This window comes from Taudactylus pleione, unplaced genomic scaffold (assembly GCF_031769625.1).
Source record: "Taudactylus pleione unplaced genomic scaffold, aTauple2 ptg000572l, whole genome shotgun sequence".
NCBI classification, from domain to species: Eukaryota; Metazoa; Chordata; class Amphibia; order Anura; family Myobatrachidae; genus Taudactylus; species Taudactylus pleione.
Window position 1 is genome coordinate 1,587,200 of NW_028284974.1, and position 18,164 is coordinate 1,605,363.

Consider the following 18,164-nt stretch of genomic DNA (forward strand, 5'->3'; position numbering starts at 1 on the left):
ATATAGAGTGTAAGCTCCAGTGGGGGACGGACTGATGAGAATGGTCAAATATTCTCTGTAAAGCGCTGTGGAATGTGTGCGTGCTATATAAATTCTGATAATAATAATATAGAGTAACCCATAGCTACTGGAAATAAGCGTCGCCTTTAGCATTGCTCTGGTGGCGGAACCGCTGTACTGATAGGTAGCAGTCCTACGAGTCCTATATCCTGTACTTTCCCCGCTTGTTGTGAAAGTTTACTTTGCCCACAGTGTGCATGTATGAACTGAGGTCACGCTTGCGCAGAGAGAGGGCTACAGAAGGTGGAGAGAACCCACTTTGCACTCCAGAACGCCTTCCAATAAAAAGAGCCAAATGACGCCAGTTCACACAAGCAAACTCCGAAAAAAATTTCAGCGTTATAGTATCTGAATATGGGATGAACACATCACACCCCAACAATGAATTGGCCCATATTGGATGATGAATAGGCCCCATGGGATTTCGGGTACAAATTTGCACAATTTAGCTGGGTTTTTATTCCATCCTAGTTTTAGGAGGTCTATTTATTATGTTAATTATTGGGGTCCGAGCTGACCCCAATAATTGACATTCTTATTTGTGGCAAGTGCCGGAGAAATTAATGAGCTGTCTCCCCGAACAGTTTCACTGCTCCTTCCGGAACAGAAAAACGTAGCGCTGCAAAGTCTGACTCGGCAGTGCAAGCAGGCGCACAATGACCCGGCGTTCAGTGGAAGGAGCCAGTCAGGGGCAGAAGGATCCGTAAGGATCCCTCTTCGCTACGCGGGACTCCGTCTGGTGAGCGCCATGTGCAGGAGCAAACGCCATCTGAAGACGGCGAATGCTCCTGCAGTCAAGCTTTGAAAATATTGGTTTTTCCGGAGCTTGATGAATTTAGGTCCTCATGCTAGTGTACAGTATGGAGAGGAAGGTAAGCAGGAGATACTGTATCAGTGATATCTCCTGCTTTACCTTTTTGATGAATGGCCCCAAAACTTAATTTCTACAAAAGTAGGTGAAAATGTACATTTTCACCTGCTTTTGTAGAAATTAAGTGATAATGAATAGACCCCAAAGGAGGGCCACTGTGGATATACTGTAATGGTGCATACACACGGTCAGATTTTTCTTCAGATCTGAACGATAACAATTTCAAAAATCGTTCATATCCGAAGGAAAATATGACATATCTGACATGTTTGAACGATGAACGATGCGCGTTCCCAATGGTCAGATAACGATATCTGACATCTGATGTGTCTGCAGTCAGATTTGGACAATTCCATTCATTTTAATGCAGTCAAAAATCGTTCATAGTTCAAATCGTTGGTCAAATCGTTCATCAAATCGTTTAGATCGTTCATCTGACAAATCTGACCGTGGGCATGCACCATAAGAGATAGATCTGTGTACTATAAAATAATAAAATGTTACTGGATTCATTCATAAAGACCTATTTAATAGGCCAGCTGGTCCTTGTCTTTCATCCAAAGTCTGCTTAAAGGTGCATACACACATAAAGATTCTCTGTCCAACCATCCAACTAGTTGATTGGTTGGAATGAAAATCTGGTAACGTATGGGAGTAACTGATGATCAGCAATTTGCTCCTAAATGCCAGAAAACACATGAAAATGGTCGTCAGACAAGTTTGTTAAATGTTTGATCTAAACAATTTGTTCAAACAACAGTTTTTGTCCATTTTCCGGCATTTGGGAGCAAATTGATGATTGTCAGTTACTCCCATACCTTACCAGATTTTCAGTCCAACCAACCAACTAGTTGGATGGTTGAACAGAAAATCTTAACGTGTGTATGCAGCTTAAGTGGAAAAGTGTGTTTAGAATGGCTGCCTGTAGTAACAGGTTTGCGTGGTGTGTGGGGCGGGCATGTGGGTGAGTTGTCTAACTATAATAGAGGGTGGGAAGGGGGGGCAGTGTTTACAACGCCTATAAATGATCATTAACAGACAACGATATCCACTTATTAAATGTTCTTAAAGATTTTTAAGACATGACAGTGGCCTTAAATGTGACTCACATCGTGGAGACACATATTAGGGCTACTACCGGATGCTTATTTTAAGATGTGCGGGTTCGGTTTTACGCAGTTCTTTTTGCCACATTAGTGCAGGAGTAGGCACACTGTCAGTAAAGGCCGCCTGCACTGTGGTCCTGCATGTTTGCTGGTTTGTAAAATAACGTCTTAACGTCTGACTTGTACTGGATCAATAAGGAAACGCTAATGGCTGTTTGTTACTGCAGATTCACACTTCATAGTAAATAACCCTCATTATACCGTGTTGCTCATTGCAGACACCCTGAGTGGGACATAAGAGGAAGATTTGTGCACAAGGTTTTATTTATTTTTTCCCCCAACTGGTGCTGAATTGTGAATAGTTCTAAAATATTTCGAAGTGCAGAAAATATATTTTGTAAATACAGCCAAAAAATTTCAGCGTTATAGTATCTGAATATGGGATGAACACATCACACCCCAACAATGAATTGGCCCATATTGGATGATGAATAGGCCCCATGGGATTTCGGGTACAAATTTGCACAATTTAGCTGGGTTTTTATTCCCTCCTAGTTTTAAGAGGTCTATTTATTATGTTAATTATTGGGGTCCGAGCTGACCCCAATAATTGACATTCTTATTTGTGGCAAGTGCCGGAGAAATTAATGAGCTGTCTCCCCGAACAGTTTCACTGCTCCTTCCGGAACAGAAAAACGTAGCGCTGCAAAGTCTGACTCGGCAGTGCAAGCAGGCGCACAATGACCCGGCGTTCAGTGGAAGGAGCCAGTCAGGGGCAGAAGGATCCGTAAGGATCCCTCTTCGCTACGCGGGACTCCGTCTGGTGAGCGCCATGTGCAGGAGCAAACGCCATCTGAAGACGGCGAATGCTCCTGCAGTCAAGCTTTGAAAATATTGGTTTTTCCGGAGCTTGATGAATTTAGGTCCTCATGCTAGTGTACAGTATGGAGAGGAAGGTAAGCAGGAGATACTGTATCAGTGATATCTCCTGCTTTACCTTTTTGATGAATGGCCCCAAAACTTAATTTCTACAAAAGTAGGTGAAAATGTACATTTTCACCTGCTTTTGTAGAAATTAAGTGATAATGAATAGACCCCAAAGGAGGGCCACTGTGGATATACTGTAATGGTGCATACACACGGTCAGATTTTTCTTCAGATCTGAACGATAACAATTTCAAAAATCGTTCATATCCGAAGGAAAATATGACATATCTGACATGTTTGAACGATGAACGATGCGCGTTCCCAATGGTCAGATAACGATATCTGACATCTGATGTGTCTGCAGTCAGATTTGGACAATTCCATTCATTTTAATGCAGTCAAAAATCGTTCATAGTTCAAATCGTTGGTCAAATCGTTCATCAAATCGTTTAGATCGTTCATCTGACAAATCTGACCGTGGGCATGCACCATAAGAGATAGATCTGTGTACTATAAAATAATAAAATGTTACTGGATTCATTCATAAAGACCTATTTAATAGGCCAGCTGGTCCTTGTCTTTCATCCAAAGTCTGCTTAAAGGTGCATACACACATAAAGATTCTCTGTCCAACCATCCAACTAGTTGATTGGTTGGAATGAAAATCTGGTAACGTATGGGAGTAACTGATGATCAGCAATTTGCTCCTAAATGCCAGAAAACACATGAAAATGGTCGTCAGACAAGTTTGTTAAATGTTTGATCTAAACAATTTGTTCAAACAACAGTTTTTGTCCATTTTCCGGCATTTGGGAGCAAATTGATGATTGTCAGTTACTCCCATACCTTACCAGATTTTCAGTCCAACCAACCAACTAGTTGGATGGTTGAACAGAAAATCTTAACGTGTGTATGCAGCTTAAGTGGAAAAGTGTGTTTAGAATGGCTGCCTGTAGTAACAGGTTTGCGTGGTGTGTGGGGCGGGCATGTGGGTGAGTTGTCTAACTATAATAGAGGGTGGGAAGGGGGGGCAGTGTTTACAACGCCTATAAATGATCATTAACAGACAACGATATCCACTTATTAAATGTTCTTAAAGATTTTTAAGACATGACAGTGGCCTTAAATGTGACTCACATCGTGGAGACACATATTAGGGCTACTACCGGATGCTTATTTTAAGATGTGCGGGTTCGGTTTTACGCAGTTCTTTTTGCCACATTAGTGCAAGTTCGGATTAGTTTGGATTTATCCTATTGGCTATCCAAGACACGTGAGAGCTGCAAAGCCAATAAGATAAATCCGAACTTGCGCTAATGTGGCAAAAAAACAGAGTAAAACCGAACCTGCACATCTCTAATTTAAATATATTAATAGCAAATAAAAAAATGGTGTTTAATATGTGCACGTAAAACCCAAGCATGTAACCTAGGGGAAGCTGAGGTTCATTATACAGATATTAAAGGTTATTTCTGTGGTTACTGGGGTCTCTGCTGGTAGAATTAGAATTTCCATCAGGCGCGATTTGCATGGAGTAGATGAATTAATAATGTAATACAGATTACTATTTGGTGATATATATACAATGTCAGCATGGGTGAATATATATGAATAATATAATGCATGGATCTGTGCGAATAATTGCAGTGCGAATACAATGGGGGTCTATGTGTCTATAATGGAGGGTCTGTAGTAATGTTTGAATGCATAATGTTAAAAGGGTCTCAGGATGAGGAAGGAGGATGGGAAGACCGGTATAAACTATAAATGAGCCGGGTGTAGGACTAAAAATACACTGGTGTGTAAAGGACATAACATGAAACGTGTGCACACACTGCATACAGACACATGACCCTGACACTCTGATTTCGGGAAGAGCCTTCAGCACTCTGCTGCACATCATCTCCCCCTCCAGCAAGCATTCAATGAATGGGGAGAGGAGGGGGGGAGGCTGGGATACAGCGATTCATGATGAGGGAAGATGCGTGGATGGCAACCTCAGCACCAGAGGCACAGCACAGCACAGGGGAGGATGGCTAGGGCAGGATAGGGGTGAGTGACAGGAGGAACAAAACATGAATGGGGAAAAACTACACCCAGGAACATCTGTTAGTACTGCGGAAAAGTAGAGGGATAGGGAGGACAAATTACTGAGGAGCAGAGCAAGAGGGCAAGTAGGGAAAGAGGGGCACACAGGCAGGACCAGAGAGAGAGAAGGATGAAAGGAGAAGAGGGAGGGAGGGAGGAGGCGGGGTGTAGTGATATGGAGAGAAGAGTGTGAGACTCCTGCAAAGGGAGGGAGACAGCAGAGGAAGTGACTGGAAAATGGGAATAGAGAGGGAGACTGCGAATCTGGATGTTCCTTACACACACTGCATCTGCTCGTCACGCACAGTATCAATCCCTGCACAGCACTTATTATAAATATACAATATTACCGCCACTGCATCCTCTGCACAATGGCATTTCACCTCTGCATTCCTAGCTCCCACTCCCTGCATGCACAGCATCCTCTCCCTCCACTGACAGCATCCTCCCTGCCCTCCGCTCCTCTGCACTGACAGCCACTTTACATGCACATTCCTCTCCATTCTGCCCACACAGCATCCTGCTAGTGTGCACACAGCACCTCACTGCACGCAGACCATCACTCTTCTGTGTCATTCTGGGAGAAGGCCTGTAGTCTGCATCCCACCCTCCTGTCTTGAGAATCTGATGCTGAATGGAGAACATCGTTCCTGTTGGAAGAAGGTGAGCCTAGTCCAACTCTGGGCCAAATCCCTCTCCGATCCCTGGTCCCTCAAAGCATACAGCCCGTTTCTCAGGATTTTCCCATTTAAAACAAATTCTATTCTTCATCCTGTCTTCCTGTAGTGAGAGTCTTGAACTACCTCTCAGACCCTTGTTCTCTCCTCACCTCTTGGAACTCTACACGTCTGTATTCCCATGGACCCTATGGTCTCCTCTTTTCTCCCCTACCCTCTGTGGACTGCAACCTCTCATCAATCAGCACTCTTTGCTCCGTTCCTAGCAGGGGAGCATGGCCTATGCTAAATTCCCCTCTTTCAGACTTCTAGCCGTGCTCCCCAACACTTCCACCATCACTGTAGGACTTTCCTGATCACTGGGGGGGGTCTTTGGATTTGTTTCTAGTTTGTTTTTCGGTACCGTCACGTCAGCGGAAGCCCCCTCTCCTATGGGACTTTATGCCTTAATGACATTACCTGTGTCTTACATCGGCTGGCTGGGAGGATAGAGAGTGCCAGTTGTCTCTCACCCTCAAAAAGGAACGTGATTGCCCCCCTGCAGATGAGGCGGAATCCCCCCACCCCCTCCGTGTGCCGTCTCCGGGAGATGAAGAAGGAGTTGAGGAGGGAGAGCAGAATTGTGTAGAAGAGGGGAATGGATTGCTTGTGGTTTGTCTTGAGGGGGTCTTGGAAAGGAGTGTGATCCTCCCCTCCCTCTGACCACATCGTATTTCCCTCTCGTCTCTCTCCATCTCTCCGGTGTGAGATACTAAGGATTCAAGAGACAGAGGGGAGAGGGCTCGCCAGCCTGCTCAGCTCGTGCTGCATCCTCATCTATCTGTGAGTGCACCTTTCTGCTCTTCCCTGGGGGTGGCTGGGGGATCGGGGTGGGGGCTGTGCATCCAGGAATCTGAGTGTTCTGTGAAAAAAAAGGTGATATGAAGATTGACTAAGGGGGGCCCTTTAAAAATGGCGGTGCAGTGGAAATGTTGAGCATCACTGGGTTTGGGTCTGGAGACAAAGAGGTAGAAGAGGGAGGAGGGGGGGCAGCTTTTAAATTTATTTTACGTATGGGGAGACTGGAATGAGAAATATTTTTGATACACCCCCAACTTATAATATTGACACCAGGAAAAAGGAAAGGGGCTTCAAATTAATTTGTAATGGTAGTGGTGATGGGAGGGGGGGTGTTTTATTTGCCAAGCAGCCCCCCTCAGTACTCACACGGGCCTAGACTGTGCTGTAAACACAACCACAACAGTTATAGTGCAGTTAGGCATGGCAGGGGTTAACCTGCCACTTGATGAGCCGACGTCATATTGGCAGGTTGCTGGGACCTTAGTAAAGAGTGTGCATGTGTGTCGGTGTGTTTCTACATGCATGTGTACTTACACACTCACACGAGTACAGGAACATTGCAGATCGGTGTATGTGTTCAGATGTCAGAACAGATAGATGCTGAATATGGTTCTTCTTGCCTGTTCATACGCTGCTCTTCTCCCAGACATACACACGTATGTTGAGCTGTATTCCTGTACACGCTGCTATTTCTCTTTGGTTTCGACACCTAGGTAGACACTAGAAATAGACAAACACATGAACACAGTAGGAGATGCATTGATAGAGAACATGCAGCTGTTAAATGTTGAAATACATTTGTTGAGAATTGTGTATGTTATGTATAATAATAACAGACGCACATCACAATGCAGTGTTCTGCTGCCCATGTACTTATTCATATGCACCGACTGACACAATAGTCCGATACCTTGCACCCTCTGTGAATACCTTAAATGGAAAAGTTTCTGTACATACTAGCTGTATAATTTGTAGGAAGTCTACAGACTCAAACACATATATTAATCCTTAATCCATGGGAATGAAGTTTTCATACATACAAGCCCAATGTGCATATGACTGTACCTACACATGCCTACATATCTACACAGAACATGTTACTATTTAACGTGGCTAAGTTTGCAGACTGCCCTGCCGCCCTCTTTTGAATACAGCATCACAGCTTTAAGGCCTTGGGTCTATGGCATTTTCCTGGTCTCCAGATCGCAATAGTTGAGGAAACTTTAAAAAAAATTTTGGTGGAATTATTGTTGTCTGTAAAAATTCTACCAATAATATCCATCTTATATTTACTAAAATCTCCTTCGCCTTATGAGTTACCTCAGTTGAGGTGTTAAAGTCAGCAAAATGGCTGCTTCCACCAATGCAGGTATTCAGTAGCCTGCGCACAGGACATTGATAATGCTTATGGAGATATATACACCAAAAGTGGACAAGCAAGCATATATAGTTACATTACATAGACCCCAAGGAAACATTGGTAGCCTTCCAGCTATAGTCCACTTATGTGGAGGTTTTATCACCAGAGAGCCAGTCCATCCCGTATATACACATGAAGTAATTATTTATTATCACACCTGTGCAAGATCTAATTTTCTCTCTTTCGTAACCAAATCCTCTTGTACCTCCATTGTTTGTAAAGTCCTGTCTTGAAATTTAACAATCATATATACTCATAATTTTGGTTCTTTCTGGACTGTGTTGCTTTATACAATATGGTTTATTTTATATTAATTTGAGTATGGACCTCCCAAACTGCTTCCTTGGGGAACACTAAAAGTGCATGGTTTCCATGTTTCCTAGTTGGTACACATGCGTATTCTTTACTGGCTGACACATTTTAAAAGATCCACAGGTGGAGCTAATTATTTCACTTGTGATTCTGTGAGGAGACCTGGAAAACATGCGCTGTTATAGTGCTCCCTGAGGAATGAGTTTGGAAAACACTGGTGTAGAGCAAAAGAATAAGGGGCTTATGTAATAGGGTGCTATCTGGTGCCTCTGCGGGAACTCCTGCGAGTCTTACTGTATTTTTAAAGCGGCAATCAGTTTAAAGGTAAAACCAGCTTGGTTTTGCCTTTAAAATGATAGCCGCTTTAAAAATACGGGAAGACTCACAGGAGTTCCCACAGAGGCACCAGATAGCAACCTATTACATAAGCCCCTAGGTTTTTAACACTAATGTTTAGTCCAGAGGTTCCCAAACTTGGTCCTCAAGGCACCCTAACGGTCCAGGTGGTAAAGATAACAATGCTTGGGCACAGGTGACTTTATTAGTACCTCAGTCAATTTGATTTAACCATCTGTGCGCAGCCATTGGATAGCCTTAAAACCTGGTCTGTTAGGGTGCATTTAGGACTGGGTTTGGGAACCACTGGCTTATTCTATGGCAGAGGTTCCCAAACTTGCTCCTCAAGGGACCCTAACAGTCAAGGTTTTAAGGATAGCTATGCTTAATTAGTACCTCAGTCATTTTGATTTAACCACCTATGATCAACCATGAATATTTCTAAAACCTGAACTGTTGGGGTGCCTTCAGGACTGCGTTTGGGGACCTCTGGTCTATGGCTATTTTATGTGCTGGGAGTTATGCACAGACAGATACAGTACGTATATTATTCTGTTTAGTATTAATTCTATGCGATGATAACAGAGCTAAGGAATACTTTAATGCATTAGATCTTGTTTCTATAGAACATGATAGGACTCTCCAATGTGAGGTGATATAAAAGAAGTGTGGGCAACTTAATCCACAACTAGCTGCAGAGCTACATGTTGCTTGTGCATTATGTTATAAAATTGTTCCAAAAAGTGAAATTTACAATGATTGTTGGACTATAGATGACCGCTCAAGTACCATACAGCTCAAATGTTTAGAAAACAGCTAATCCTTGTTTAGTATTTCTGAGAAAATTGCAATTTTTGCAGCCACAGCGGCTACAGATCCAAAGTCATACAAGCTCCGGCAATTTGGTTAGAAAAGGTGTAGACAGCATGTGGTTCCTTCTTTGTTGCTTCCCACTTAATCCTTAACATTTTTAGCTAAGAAGCTCTGCAGCCATTGTGTCTAATTTATAACACAATTCCTCAATCCTTTCCTGGTGTATCTGAACAGGCCATGTTCTAAGAATTCACTTCATTGCGTACATTTATTCAACCAACCAACTAAGTGCCACTCGTGGAAAGCCCCAAAAGGTGACCTGATATGGACCTGGGTTTCTGCACTTTGATCCTCAATTACCTCCGACAATTCATACAGTAGATTAAGAATTTCTTAAATATGGTACTGATGAAGCGCAATCAGCATGGCCGGCGGTTCAAATCCCGACAGCGGAAGCCCGGCAGGGTTGAAGATCCCGAAAGTAAAAAGCTAAGTATTAACTAACCCTATTCTACCCCCTAACCCTCCTTTAGGGGTGCCTAACTCTAACTTCCCCCCCCAAGTGCCTAAACCTAGACCCCCCCCCTTCCCCGCAGCCTAACCCTAAGTCTCCCAGAGGGTGCCTAACCCTAACCTCCCCCAGAGGGTGCCTAACCCTAACCCCCCCCTTCCCCTAGCCTAACCCTAACCTCCCCCAGAGGGTGCCTAACCCTAAGTCGACTCCAGGACCCCCTAACCAAAAACGGCTGCCCCCCCGCGGATGTCCGCGCCCGGCTTACCTTTGATCAGTAAGCCGGGTGTCGGGCTCCCGGCGTAGGTCTAATGACAGGCATCGGGATTTCGACGCCTGTCATTAATGCCTTGCTGGGAATAGACAGTCGGGAAGCCAGCGGTCGGGATTACATCCGTCGGCTTCCCAATTGCTTCCTGATGAAGCAACACTTTGCTCTGTCACAGTGATCATCCTACTGGTTTCCACAGAGGAGTTTCTCAAAATATGACCAGTTGGAGATACAGGGGGAGATGTATCAAGCCTTGGAGAGAGATAAAATGTAGAAATAAATTCTTTATCTACTGCAGTGGTTCTCAAACTCGATCCTCAGGATCCCACACAGGTCACGTTTTCCAGGTCACCCAGCAGGTGCACTCACTGACATTTTAAAAGATCCACAGGTGGAGATAATTATTTTCCTTCTGATTCTGTGAGGAGACCTGGAAAACATGCACTGTTTGGAATCCTGGGGACCGAGTTTGAAAACCTGTGATCTACTGTATGAACTGTTGGGGGCAATTGAGGATCAGAGTTCAGAAACTGTAGAATAAACTGCATTCGGCAACAGCAGTTGCGAATACGGGCCACTTTGATCCTGTCTCTGTTATTAATCTCCTGTTACTTTAAGCCACAAACAAACAGTAACACTAATTAGGACAGTCATTGAAATTGACAAATTAATTTGGGAAGTAACTGAAATATTGGTTATGTGCTTTGTCTTGACCGACGTCACATTCATACCCCTTTTCCACTGCTGCAATAACCCAGGTTATTGCCGGATCTTCCCGGGTAACGGCTCAGTGGAAAAGGTCCCTGAAAAATAACCCGGGTCAAGTGACCTGGGTACCCAAACCGGGTAGCTACCAGGTTCGGATCCGGGATGGACCTGGGTAATGGTGCAGTGTGAATGGCGCGACACGGGTTATCTGACCTGGGTCATGCCTAAAATGAGCTGATTGGTGGCTGTAGAGCAGTCACCTCCCACTTTTTATGACCCTCACAAGTTTTGCAGGGAAGACCCGGGTTCAGTGTGAGTTGGGCTGACCTAGGAACAGGGCTGGATTAAGGCCCACATGGGCCTGGAGCTGAAAATGTTCAAAGGCCTATACTGAGAAGGTGAAGAGCTGTGAACGGTGCTGTGTGGCTGTGGTCAGAGTCACCTTGGTGTATACACCCCCTAAACTATGACCACAATGTCTACCTAACTACATAGAAATAGAAAAATTGCATCATTTTGTTTTTTTGGGGGGGACGGGGGACTAGAAAAACTATTTAATTACTTAAAATTTATGGCCAGTTAGGCAGCTGGTAATCATTCTGTCATGTTGATGGGCCTATTTTTATTTGGAGGCCTGGAGCTGTAGCTCCATGCGCCCAATTGTTAATCTGGTCCTGCCTAGGAATAACCCGGATCGAAGGTGCAGTGTAAACGGGGTCTGCCATGGGTTGGAACCAAGGCCCTGATTCAGAGCCGGATGCTCTGACCAGAGCGCTCGCTCTGAATCAGGGCCCACCTCCATAATTATGGAACGTCCTCCTGGACGCTCGTATAGCTGTGGGTCACCACCCACAGCATATACGAGCATGCAGGTTGATGGTCGCGATGGTCTTGACCATCGCGACCATCGCCACTGCGAGCCGAAGCCTGCGGTTGAGTTTCTCAACCGCAAGGCCCGGAGTGATTTTGACTCTATCAGAGCCAAAATCACTCCCACTGACATCACTAGTGATGTCAGTGGGGCCGGCTTCTGACGGTAGGCATTCCCTTGGGAACGCCCCCGTCTGGGAGGCACGCCCCCAGCACGCCCACCAAAGGGGGCGTGCTGTCAATCAACATCGACAGCACGCCCCCTTTGATCAGACACAACGAGCGAAGGAAAGTCCTTCGCTCGTCGCGTCTCGCGCATGCGCACGACGGAGCTCCCTCCGTCGTGCGCATGCGCAGTGCACACCATCGACCCACTTGTGAGCGGACAGCCGCTCGCGAGTGGGTCTGAATCAGGCCCCATGTCTGAAAACTCAGATCAGACCCGGGTTTTTGGTGGAAAATGGGTATTATCCACCATATTTAAAATTGCTTTGTAGGCGGCCATTTTATGTGCTGACACTTGACTTCTGCAATGCAGCCAATCAATTCACTGTTAGCTAGTGACATCACTTACACCAGGTCCTCTGTGCATGGTGTTACTAGTTGCCAGTGGAGTGAACGGATTCACCTGGCTATATATCGTCTGCTCCTGTATCAGGGAGTGATTCCATTGGCCACAAGGTTCGCTCATTATGTTTATGCATACAACACGGCAATTGCGGTAATGAAAACATTGCTCATGAAGGTCTCGTCTACCCATCACACGGAAACAGAATAGCATACCCTCCAACATGACCGCTTCCACCAGGTACAAAATGCTCTACTCCTGGGCTCCACACCTGTGTTTAAAAACAATTCTCATCAATTAACTACTTGTAGATCAACACAGGAGGCTGCAGTCATAAATTAGATGGGAAGTCCAGTAGCAGAGCATTTTGTACCTGGTGGAACTTGGAAGGGGTCATGTTGGAGGGTCTGAAGCAGCAATGCTACAATCAAAAGCTCACAGCCAATTGAATTGATCCTTGTGTATAGGCGACCGATATACATTTTTATTATGAATTTTCTTCCAGAGAAAATGGATCTTTTACTTGTGATTATACAGAATTATTACAAGCTTATCATTTTTGCCAAGCGTACCTTACGCTGCTTAATGTGAAGGGACAGAGCCAGTTCACACAATGTCACTGTATGTCATAACACATCTTATGTAATGGCACACCATGGCTCATAAGGGAACATCACATAACACAATATGTCCACTCACAACGCATCAGTGCACATCCCCAATATTACAGGGCATCACAGCCTGCCACAATAAATTAAGTTTTGATGCACACTGTCAATTCATATCACAGGCAGACACCCTATGCTCCGATATATTATGTCCTGTTATGTTACACCATGCAGCGATAAATAATTAAGGAGCTGCCAGTGTACCATCATGACTGATATTTGGGGGTTGAGTCAAACAGTGTTGGCGTCACTGGTTACCTCTGAAGTCACAAACAACGCAAGTGAGACATATGAGGAAATGTGACCTTAGTTTATCAGTCATATTAATGAGCTGGTGGGAGACTCACAAATCCATAGCTTATTAACTAACGAGCTAGCAAGCCGCAAACCTTCCTCAAGAAACAGATGCTAATGTTAAAGGACGAGGATTATATTTACCAAACAGGCCACATTAGCCATGTCTTTCACTGTAGAACAACAATTTTATGTTACTTAGGGGCCTATTTATCATTACTTAAATAGGCCCGTTATCCATGTGGAAACGCCAGTTTGCACATATTTAAGGTAATGGGCCACTCATCATCAGGGTTCCGAAACGTAAAGTTTACTGAGTTTGCCTGCGAGAACAAACACTATCTTCAGATGACTCTGGTTCTGCCCCACTCCTTCCTATAGGAAGGAGTTCCGGGGATGCGAAGAGGGTTCTGAGAGGATCCCTCCGCCGCCTCCTCACTGAGTGCCCGGCGGCTTTGCATATGCGTGACCTCAAGTCACACATGCGCAGAAGCTGGCTGCGGGGGCAGGTAAGTCACGCAGCTACTTCTGTAGAGTTGTTACTTTCGTTGGGACAGCTGCTTCTTGGAGCAGCTGTCCCCGCACTGGAGTAATGATGAATTGCTACGGTGTTAAGTATCCCCCACAGCAAGGTGGATACTTCATCATTGGGGGGGTTAAACTACCTGCGATGATGAATAGGCCCCTCAGGAACATTTTGGGGCATAGAATATATAGGCTACATGTAACCCATGGAAACCAATCAAATAAATGCATTCAGTCAGTAGTCTAAAGGGGCATACACACTAGACGATAAAACTGAATGATAACGATATCGATCAACGATATATCGTTCATATCGTCTAGTTTGTATGGTCCGAACAACCAACGATGCGCTCTCCCTTGGGTCGTCAACGATATCCCCAGTTGGCTGTACATGCAGCCCAATCTGGGGATATCGTGACCGATGCCCCCGCCGTCGTTCGTTTCAGGTCGGCATCGGCAAGTGTGTATACAAGTGTGCACCCCTGCCGGGACCTCCGCTGACTATGTCGCTGCATACACACATTGTCTAGTAGTGTGTATGCGGCTTAAGTGCAGTAGACTGCTAGAAGCTGAATCCCGATTGGTAGCTATGGGTAACAGTGCAACAATGCTAGTCACACCATGTTATAAGTATTCCTCAGTGTGTGATTGTTATTTCTTTAAACCCTCCACTTTCCAAGAGCAAGCTGGAGAACCGAGCCAGCGGCAGCATGGTGTGGTAATAGGAAGGCCAATCTTAGTAATGTCCAAACAGCAGTATGAGTGACTGGAGGCTAGGCTTAATTATGCCGGATCAGAGCTGTAACATACCATGACTGGCACCATATTTACTCCTTGATAATCCTTGAAATGGAGACAAACTTTATCCAGCATTATTCTGTACCTGTAGTGAAAGGATCAGAGAGATTACATGCCTTGCGCATCCAGAAGAACCTCTTATGTGTTTATTGTAAGATGCATTTGACCCATAAATAAAATAGGATTTACAAGAAGATTAAAGGTGCGTATCCATTAGGCGATTAAACAGGCCGATTGAACGATAACGACATCGTTCAATCGCTTGTTAATCGCCCACAAATCGGGCAGGTAAATGTCAAAAACACCAGGGATGCGTGTGCCCGCTGGTCGTTTTTGCCATCTATCATCGCCAGTACATGCTGGTCAACCTGATGATCACGTCAGGTTCAGCATGTACGGGGATGATGGATGTGCCTACAACTGAACGTTCAGTGTAGGCATCACAGACATGGAAACGACAGCAATGTCATAATCGTGCTCTCGTTTCTACGTCTATTAGTGGATATACGCACCTTAAGTATAGACTCTCCCCGATATTTTGGTATCCGACTGTGCGTCAATCCGACTGTGCGTCAATCCGACTGTGCGTCAATGAGTAATAAATGAATGTACTGTTGTCTTCGTTCTTGGCTACTTCTGGGGAATATTTGAATGAAACCTCTCCTATTTCATTATCACATTTATTATCTGGTTTTAGATCCGAAAATCATTTCTTTTCCCTGCTTATCGCGGCAATAAGAAATTATGTATCGCCAGGGTTTAACAATTTTCATATCCAGGGACAGGAGAGCCTGTCCCAGCGATGTGTAAAAGTAAAGTGTAATGGTGCATACACACGGTCAGATTTCTTATCAGATATCAACGATAACGATAGTAAAAATCGCTCAATCGTTCATATCTTAGTCATGTAGGGTATGCATCGACGAACGATGCACGTTCCCGCATGTCAGATAACGATCTATGACATCGACTGTGTTTGCAGTTAGATTTTGATGTTTTAATTAATTTTAATACTGTCAGAAATCGTTCAAATGTTCATCAAATCTGACCGTGTGTATGCACCATTAGTTTTAAGTTTTGGGGCCGGATGCGCAACTGCACATGAGCTGATGACTGTGTTCTCCAGTAGCCTCCTCAAATCTCACCTCCTCCTCCATGCTGCCTGGCCAGCACACGCAAGGGGGCACCGTATTCTTAAACCCCACCCCCTTGCGGCAAACTGCCGAGATTCGCGGGATAATATTGAGGAGGCAGAGCCAATATGACGTGGTTTAATTAGAATCAAGTCATTTGGCTCCGCCCCCTCCCGAACGACCCGCAAATCGCGGCAATTTGCAGTGGCAAACGCAGGATTTCTAGAGGGGGGTTTCAAAATGCCTGATTTTAGAGTGAGTGTGGCCAGTCCATGAAGAGGGCATCATTACCACTTATCCAGCTTTAATATGCGTCATACAAAGTGTATTGTGTGTCATAATTCCAGCATATACAGGACCAGAGATCACAGTAAGCCATTAGATGCAGCCAGTAGGGCCATCCTGCCTGAGCTGAATGTTTTTACTTTAGATGCAAGCACCATTCCAGATAATTGGAGCAAGTCTGGGAGCAGCAGAATAACCTAGCACTGCCCTGGACATATATGTACATATTGGGCTCTATAGCAGAGCATCCCTAACAGTGCATGTTTTCCAAATCCCCTAATTGGTGCACAGGTTATTTATTACTGGCTGATACATGTTAACAGATCCACAGGTGGTGCTATTTATTTAATTTATGATACTGAGAAGAACATGCAGCACTAGTAAAATTCCATTATATTACTATTTCTATTGTGGTCATGGTGTGGGCTGGGGAGGGGGGTTTCCAGGCAGACATAACCCCCCCCTGCGTTTGCCTATGATTTGCCAAGAGGGCATGGGGCTTAAGAACATGGTGCCAGCCTGCTAGATCCTGTCCCTATCAGATCTGCTGCAAGGTAAGTTTTTTGTACTGTGTGTGTGTGTTATATATGTGTGTATATCCATACTTGCCTGCTCTCCCAATTCAGCCGGGAGCCTCCCAAAAACTGGCTGCCGCTCCTGGCCCTGCGGAAAGGCAGGCAAGCCTCCCGGGCCATAGTGACCCATCCGCCCCTCCTGCACTTACAGTATAAATCCCGGCAGCGGAGGGGCCGGTGAGATTCGCGCTGAATCGTATCATCATGGCCCCGCCCCCAGCCTCACAATGCCATTAATAACAGCATTGTGAAGAGGGGGCTGAGCCACGATGATGCGATCATGATGTCACGCCCCCATGCTCTGCCCCAAATATGTGCCATCATATAGCCATGCCCCTTTTGCCATGACCCGCCGAGAAAGCCCGACAGGGAGTGAAATGTCGGTAAGTATGGTGTATATCTATTCTATATGCGTATGTATGTATGTGTATATATGTATATGTATGTGTGTGTGTGTATGTGTATAAAAAAAAAAAAAAAATATATATATATATATATAAAATCTCTATCATCTCTATCTATCTATCACAGTAAATATGGAAACCCCCCCCCCCATAAAAATCCTGCGTTTGCCTCTGCCGGGTACTGAAGAGTTGAATAAGCCAGTGTACTGTAGATCCGTCCCCTGCTCGGGTCAGAGGTGCATGTGTGCTGGGCTCCTCTAATCGGGGCTCAGCTCACGCTCCTCTGGCCCCCCGGGTGTCTGACCCATCATTACCCCTTTCCCTGATGTGGTTGTTGGCAGGTAAGCACCTGTACTGCCTTATGAATAATCTGAACCTGGCAGCGGCAATCAGGCGTAGGGCCCTAGGTAGCCGTCTGTTCTGCCTTGTCGGGTAATCTGGCTCTGGTGTGACTGCAAACCTTTTACATCTGCCCCACCTGCAGTGCAGCATGGTTTTACCAAGGTGCAAAGTTTCTTGCTCTGTATTACTCTGCTCCCACCTCAGAATCAGCCACTTTGTTAGGTTGTTTCCTCCAACAGCTTATTCATCTGCCTGTGTAGAAACATTCTGGCCATGTCGATGGGGCCCATTTATCATTGTATATTTGAGGTATAATACCCGAAAACACCCAATGCTGCCAAATTTACCAACATCCGAAATGCAATCCGGAATTAGCCGGCGGAGGGTTAGCGCATAATTAGCTGACGTAACCCTCCCCGGAAATGGCGAACGTGCATGTGCAGTCAGCACTCTTTGTGCGTGTGCCGGATGATTCATCCGGGCGCTATGATCGCATATTGCAATGCGGGCATGGGCGGTAATGTCATGCCCAGATCGCATTGCAATAGCAATCATTAATAAATAGGGCCCTCTTGTCGTGCTCATGTCATACTGTATGAAGTATGCAGCACTTCTCATTCATCTGCAAAATTAAGGGGTCTATTTACTAAGCAGTGTTAGGAGACAGAGTGAAAAGTGATAAGAAAGTGATAAGGTGCCAGCCAATCAGCTCCTAACTGTCATTTTTCAAACACAGCCTGTGAGATGACAGTTGGGAGCTGA

General features: G+C 45.0%; 1 protein-coding gene across 4 annotated transcripts in view; it reads left to right on the top strand.

Annotated features, from left to right (window-relative positions):
• Nucleotides 1-5,267: 5,267 nt before the first annotated feature.
• Nucleotides 5,268-18,164, top strand: part of GRIK5 (glutamate ionotropic receptor kainate type subunit 5) — a 344,326-nt gene continuing 331,429 nt past the window's right edge. For all 4 annotated transcript variants that reach the window (XM_088453192.1, XM_088453187.1, XM_088453185.1 and 1 more), the window contains exon 1: nt 5,268-6,551. The gene's annotated coding sequence lies outside the window, so the exon portion shown is untranslated. The remainder of the gene's footprint in view (nt 6,552-18,164) is intronic.